Below are 6889 nucleotides of genomic sequence, written 5' to 3'. Positions count from 1 at the left end.
CGTTTTTGGTTTGGTACTCTTGCCAGTCTTGCTGTCCGGCTTATCTTGGAAGGGGTCGCCCCCCTCCCTATTTTCTTTTCTAAGGTGCAATTACAGAAAAGGGGACTGAAATGGCTGAGGGAGGGAGGTCCTAGCAGCATTTCTCTGAGGAAATAAAGCTGCGAAACAAAGCTTTGTTATGCCATTTGCAAAAGTGTTTTGGTGGAGAGATGAGAAAGCGTTCTCTGGGATAAAATTGCAGCTCCTCTGGTAATAAGCTGTTAAAACACCGAGTAAATACTGAGCTGATAAAATTGTTAGTAATTTTCCTCCCTCTCATCCCAAAGCCTACTGAAGAATATGTTACTATTTTAATTCTTCCTTAAGTATGAGCAATTTCACTGTCTGCTGTTGTTTGCAAGAGTCATATTGGAGTTACTTGTTTGAATAGAACACGCAAAACTTCTTTAAATGTTATGCTTAGATAGGACCCAATGCTGTCTTCCATCTGCGTGACTCTGCTTGCTGTAGTATTGCTCCAGGAGAGAGAAGGCACAGAAGGGAAGGCAGCGGTGGCAGACCTTTCCCCTGCCCTCTGTAGCTTTGCGGGCAGTCTGGAGTTTCTGGAGATGAGCGACTCTTGGCCAGAAGAATCGGAGTCGAGAAATAGACGTCTGATGTTCACTCCTTTGGGATTTAGGATTTTTTTTCTTTTTTTAAAGTATCATAAATTGCAGTAGCTGGAAGCAGCAGAATGAAGAGCAAGATGACAACAAATTGGAGCAAATGGCAGCTTAATTTTATATCGGTCTGCGGATAAATGCAAAATACTCTCATCTGTGCCAACAGGAGTTCTGTAAAACAGGGATGAGTTTGACTAATCTGTGTCCTTTTCTGAATGAGGGATGTGACAAGATTATAAATACTGCTGCAAACACCGATAGTCTGGTTATTTGGGATTGGGGCCTTCCAGTTAACCGAGTCAGAAACACACAATCAGGCAGGTTTTTATTGGAGTACCTCTGTGCAAAATCAATGTTATCAGTATATCTCTTTGCAAGATGGTTGCTTTGGGCATCAGCTGTCTATTGTTAGTGTCACGCATGAATTTTTTATAAAATCCATTTGGCACCGGTAATGCAGGTTTTGAATATTGTGTACTACTTTGTCACGTTTGCAGGACTTCTCACTAATGGCCAATCTAAAGGATTAGGACCAGGATCAGAACAGCTGGAGAATGAGAAGGATGATGCATCGCAAGTGTCCTCAACGAGCAACGATGTTAGTTCTTCAGATTTTGAAGAAGGGCCCTCGAGGAAAAGGTCAGTAGTGCATTATGGTTAAAGCAAAGCCTTTCTGCTTTGTCCTTTTTGTGCTATAAGGCTGTGATTATGTTATCAGTAGGGTACGGCTGTGCATACTGCCCTACCATAAACAGACTTTCCAGTGTGGAGTCCTTCTAGTAACTGAGGATATAGTAAATTTTGCTTTATCCATTGGTATAGATGGTGGTTGTTGTTGTTTTGGAAAGTATGGAAAAGCAGTTGTTCTTTTGCAGTAGATGTTTGGTAAATTAAATGCCTTAAAGCTCTCTTCCCCTCCTGCCCTCCCTCCTCCTCCCCAGACTTTGACCTCTCCAGCACACATCAGTATGTATGTGTGTGTAATTTCAAGGAAAGCATCACTAAAGTAGTTAGTGTTACTGGTGTTATTTTTAATTTTCTGTGAATGAAACCATGTGAAGTTAAAACAAAAAGAATAAAACAGGTACTTCTGAAAAGAGAAACTGTGGTAAGGCAACGTGGTGGGTACCGGTTGCAAAGGACTACTTTGAGATGCTGCTGTAGCAAGCTGCCTTCTCTTTCCTAGAAGTCAGTTATGAGGCCCTTGTTGAACTCTTACGAGTTCTTAACCTGAATGTGCAAAATGTGGGTTAAAATTGTGAGACTCAAGCCAATCTATTATAGAAAATATGCTGAGAATGCAAGAGGCTGGGAGTTGTCCTCTGTATGAAGTAAGAACCAAAAGCAGGCTATCTGAAAAATGCCATTTAAGAAAGAAATGGAAAATGCTTTCTCAACCTTTTTCCTCCACGCTCCTCGCATCCTAGTCCCAAGCCAAAATGAACCGTAAAATAAAGTTCTCTTTCAAAGAAAAGAAATGTTCCTGTTTTCTGCATGAGCTTGTGATTCCCCTGAGAAGCCCTATGGGGTGAGGAGAGCGGTGCTTTGCCGAACACCCCGCTGTTCCTGGTCCCATGTCCCCCACCCCTGGTCCCCACAAGCTTTTCTACCCCCCAGACAACAAACTCCAAGTCTGGTTAATATGCCCACTTACATCCTCCAGTGGATCAGAATAAAATTTGTGCTATCTTCCATACTCGTAGAAATTTTATAAGGCTTATTGCGTCCTGCTGCTGGTCAAGGGAAAAGTATTTGTGTGTTTGTTTTGGCTTTGAGATACAATGGAGGCTTGAAAATTATTTCTGCATAGAAATTTAGGTGGCATCCACTGTAGGTGTGATCCTGGGAGACAGTGGTTATTGTTTCACGACAGTGCCACTCTTGCTTGCACATTATCTTAAAGAATTTATGCTGCCCTCTGCACTTGCTTTGTCCCCTCGTTCCTCGGCCATGCTGACACAACCGCTTGCACAGTCACGCCATGAGTAGGTTCAAGGAGTTGGTTAGGATTCTGAATAATAGCAAGAGGAAGATGGATTGAGACTTTTTGCCAGGGTTCTTTATTTTTAACCTGTGTGAGTTTTCATCTCTTGTTCACAGCACGGCTGCAGGAGCAGCTCCCAGTGCAACTGAGGGGGCATCCCCTTCCTCTCTTGGGGCAGGAGGGCTTGTCCCCTCTGCTTGTCCCTGCTTTTGGTGCCCCGCACCACACAGTCTGGCTTCAGAAATGAGTGGGATTGCTATGTTGCCAGTCCCAAGAAACTGCATTGGAGTATTGTGGCTGAAATTTTTTTCGAGGAATATTTGCTAGGTGTTGGCTATGGGAATGCAGACATTTGGGAAGCAACTGGATGGTTCAGGCCTAATAATAGGGAACTTGGTGCTTTTGGTATTTTTTGGGTTAAAAACAAAACAAAGGAGCACCCCCCCCCCAAAAAAAAAAAAAAACCAAAACAAAACAAAAACAAAACAAAACAAAAACCCAAAAAACCCCCACAGAACAAAAAAAAAACCCACCAAAAAAAAAAAAACAACCCAACAAACAACCAGAAGCCAAGAAGAAAAATATTTTCTGGCTGTTGTGGAAAGCAAGGCATCATTTCAGTTCTTCATGCATCGTGAGCTGTTGAAATGATATTACATTTGTTGCTGCAGTTGCTGTGAAGGAGAATGCTCCTGTTTTGTTTGCATTTACACCCAACACAGACTTTTATCTACTTTTGTCTTCCCCCAGCCCCCTCTCTGCAGACAGACCTCTTCTGGGCTCCTTCTCTTAAGCTGTACTACAGCACGTTGAGTATTTGGATGTCATCTTCTTGTTTCCTTGTAGGTTTTCTGTTTTGTTTAACTGAGTATGTAATGATTCCTCAATTCAGGTCATCTTGGGATCCCACAGAGTTGTGCCAGAAAATTGGTGGACAGAGGATACACAGGAGGATGAGGAGGAGGGATGGGACTGAAGTGGGGTTTATGGGTTCACTGCGTTAGCTCATCAAGTTTTGAGAAATTGTGCCTTCCTTGTCTTCCCCTAGAGCATCCTCAAAATCAAACTTTTCGATTGTCTGTTCAACTATGTGTACAGCTAATGGCACTCTTGTAACAAAGTACACATTTAAACACCATAGCTTTAGCATGTACTTCATGCTAGTTTTTTCCCCTCTGCAAAATCAGTATTAGTCCTCACGAAATACTGTGGTATATAGCTGGTGGTATGTCCAGTGAAATGGTTTTAGGGATCGGTGCACTTAGCGAAGCATACGTGTTTGGAACTTGCTTTATATAATACAGTGACTTTTGAGTACCAGCTTTCCTGTGATGTTTGAACTGTGCGTTATGTATGAGTTACTATTTAGTTTTTTATGGAGTGGGGGGTTTTTTGGTGTATGGCAGGAATGTTTCTTTTGGAAACTTGAACTTGACATCTTCTAGAGGAATAGGTCACCTGTATTTCACACCAGTGATGGAAACAGAAAGAGTGCTAAGCAGGTGAACATAGTAAAGAAGGGAGGCTGTTGTAAGGGGCTCCAGTTTGTTTAGCAGTTTAAAGCTCTGGTTTGAGCTTGCAGTTCTTCAGTGTAATGGCAGGCTGGTACTGTGGAGGCAAACAGTCTCTTCCCAGTTTCTTCTTCCCTCCTCTTCCCAGCTGTCATGTCTGGCAGTTTTCTGGCCCCCAGGTGGGTCAGTTCAGTGGACTGATGTGGCAGCAGTTCCCCCTGCTAGAGCAGGTCACACTATATAAACGGAACAGGGAGTCAGATTCATGGATGTGTGCAGCATGTGGGTGTTTTTAATTTGCATTTATAGTTGATCCAAACTCTTCCAGTTTCAGAGACAATTTGCACAAGAGCCTGGATGAAAAGCAAGTGCCAGTTCTCATAGCAAGCCGAGTGGAGGGTGAATTTGCTAGCAGTTAGCATTGCCTTGTGGTCTCACTATGCCAACTGTCTCTGGTGTAGATTGTCCTTGGGTCAAAGCTAGGCAGTGGGGTGCTCCCAGTGAGTTACTGGTCAGAGGACTTAGTTGTAGATAGGTAGGTGTAGGTGAATGTAGGTAAATCCTTACCAGCCAGGCTCATGACCATTGAAGAGGCTACTGCCGAGTATTCCTTATTTCACATGTACGTGCCAAGCTGCGGTAACGGAACAGTAGAACCCCCAACCAAGCACTGCTTCAGGTTTATCACATCTTTTTTTTTTCTTTTTTCCCCCCAGTTTCAACCCCTTTCCTAGTAACATAGCTTGATTGAAGAGCCACACATGCCATAAAGAGAGCATCATGATGGGAGGAAAGAGATTGCGGTTCTGGTGAAAGTATGCTGATTTAATATAATGCTGCAGATTCTGTTCAGAAGCTCTCTTAGGTACTGTGTTTGATGGACTAGGCTTTGGAATGCGGTGGCCTGGTGCTATTAGGCTTCAAATGGCTCCAACTAGTCTGTGGGTACTTTGTCACTAATCAACACCTTTGCCCTCTGGGCCCTGGAGGAAGCTTCCTACCCAGCCAGGTTTGCAGCCGATGGGGAAAGTCCCATCTCCATTTCTTTTTAAGCGTAGTGTTTTAGATTGCAGCAGAAATCATGGAACAATACAGAAGGTATTTAGCCTGCCTTTTGGGATGCTGCAGGTTTCAGCTGTGATAGCTTTGTGGTGGTAAGGAGGAAAAGAAGTACCGTGTACAGCTTTGCCTCTGCAAAGTCTCCAGGTCACTCCAAAAGTTGTAAGCCTGATGTACAGAATAAATGGGGTTTGGGTGGGGATTGGCAGTGGCAGTAGGGGCAAGCTCAGGACTTCAGAGTACTGAGGTTGGTTTGAGTTCACACTCAAAGAATGGAAAAAACTTGCTTTGATCTGAGCTGTGTGTATGACTAGTGACCGGGTCTGGGGGGAAGCAGGGGGTTAATCCTGAGTAATAAATACTACTTTCAGCCAGTAAAGAGGTGTCAGCGTTATTCTAACATTTGGCGAAAGCTAAGCATTCAAATGTTACACTGAGTCTGTTGTTAATGGGTTGCTGTCTCATTGCCATGTAAGTGAGAGTGATTGCTAGTTTGTTCCGTGCTTTTGGGAGAGATGCACAAAAGCGTTGGTATACAGGCTTGATAAACTATCAGGTTAGATGTAAAGATTGTACATTTTCAAAACCCATAAAAAAAGGTCATTGCCGAAGGAGAAGTGCAACTTCAGTGTAGCTGCATGTTCTTGTTATGAATCTCCAGTTTCCAGCTATGATTCTCAGTTGCGAAGGTCAATAGGTAACAGGCCAAAGGTGTTTGGTCACTCTGCTGGATGCTCGTACGTTTTTATGGGCAACTCTTAAGACTACAAGCACTGGCAATTAATAATGGTGTGCAGAGACAGCTATATGTTTTCTTGCAGCAGTTGCTCACCTTACCCAAGAAGAGACGTGTGCAGAGCAGGCTTGATGTGACGGTATGTTAATCTTTGGTGATAGTAGGCTATTGCTTGCTTCCTGTTACTAATCAGGTGGCTACTCATTTCCATGGCCCCCTTCCCAGAAATGCACACAGGGAGTTGCCAAATGCACAAATGCATTTATCTTTTATTGTAAAGTTCTGTTAATAGAAGGCTGTGAGGAGTGGGAGGAGGTTGACTGATTTTAATAATCTTTAAACTTTAAATTTTGGATTTTTTTTACTTAATGTTAGAATATTTTCTCCACTACAGAGGACAAAATAGGGTTGAAGAAATCTCCCATTGCAGGACCAGGAGAGCAGATGGATGTCCCCTCCAGGATGCAGCTCCTGGGAGAGAGGACACTTTGTCCGGTACTGCTCCAGGGAAGGTTGCTGGCCGCAGGAGAAAGGGACAACCCACTGGGGAGCAGTAGTGTTTTAAGCTGCCACAGCTAGATTGACCAGAAATTGCTTATTAGGAATCTTCTGAGACCTTTAATTAATAGAGCAACTTTCTGCTAACGATGGTCTCAAGCATGTGACAATCAGAAGTGTGGTTGTGTGCTACAGCAAGGCCAATCCATGGGTTGTGCTCCTACCCCGCACCTTGGGCTGGCTCCTTGCTGCCTCCTCCGTTTTCCTGCTTGTCTTTTTTTTTTTTTTTTTAATAAATTTTTATTTTTAGATACCAACTTTACACCCTGAAGTGGCTCACTGTGGGGCAAGACAAGTGTCAAGGTTTGTCAAATGAAGGTGGGAGTATGCGGCCAAGGAGGGGGAGGCGAGTACGCTGCTCTCCTTTGGCTGGTGACTG

The 6889-nt window shown here is 43.6% G+C and overlaps 1 protein-coding gene across 1 annotated transcript in view; it reads left to right on the top strand.

Annotated features, from left to right (window-relative positions):
- The first annotated feature begins 1158 nt into the window (after window positions 1–1158).
- The window catches only part of JARID2 (jumonji, AT rich interactive domain 2), a 99957-nt gene continuing 94226 nt past the window's right edge, over window positions 1159–6889 (top strand). Inside the window, exon 1 of the mRNA XM_009706104.1 lies at window positions 1159–1301. The gene's annotated coding sequence lies outside the window, so the exon portion shown is untranslated. The remainder of the gene's footprint in view (window positions 1302–6889) is intronic.

Source organism: Cariama cristata, unplaced genomic scaffold (genome assembly GCF_000690535.1).
Source record: "Cariama cristata isolate BGI_N322 unplaced genomic scaffold, ASM69053v1 scaffold9350, whole genome shotgun sequence".
NCBI classification, from domain to species: domain Eukaryota; kingdom Metazoa; phylum Chordata; class Aves; order Cariamiformes; family Cariamidae; genus Cariama; species Cariama cristata.
The sequence above is the reverse complement of the archived record's forward strand: the minus strand, read 5'-3'. Positions and strand labels throughout refer to the sequence as shown.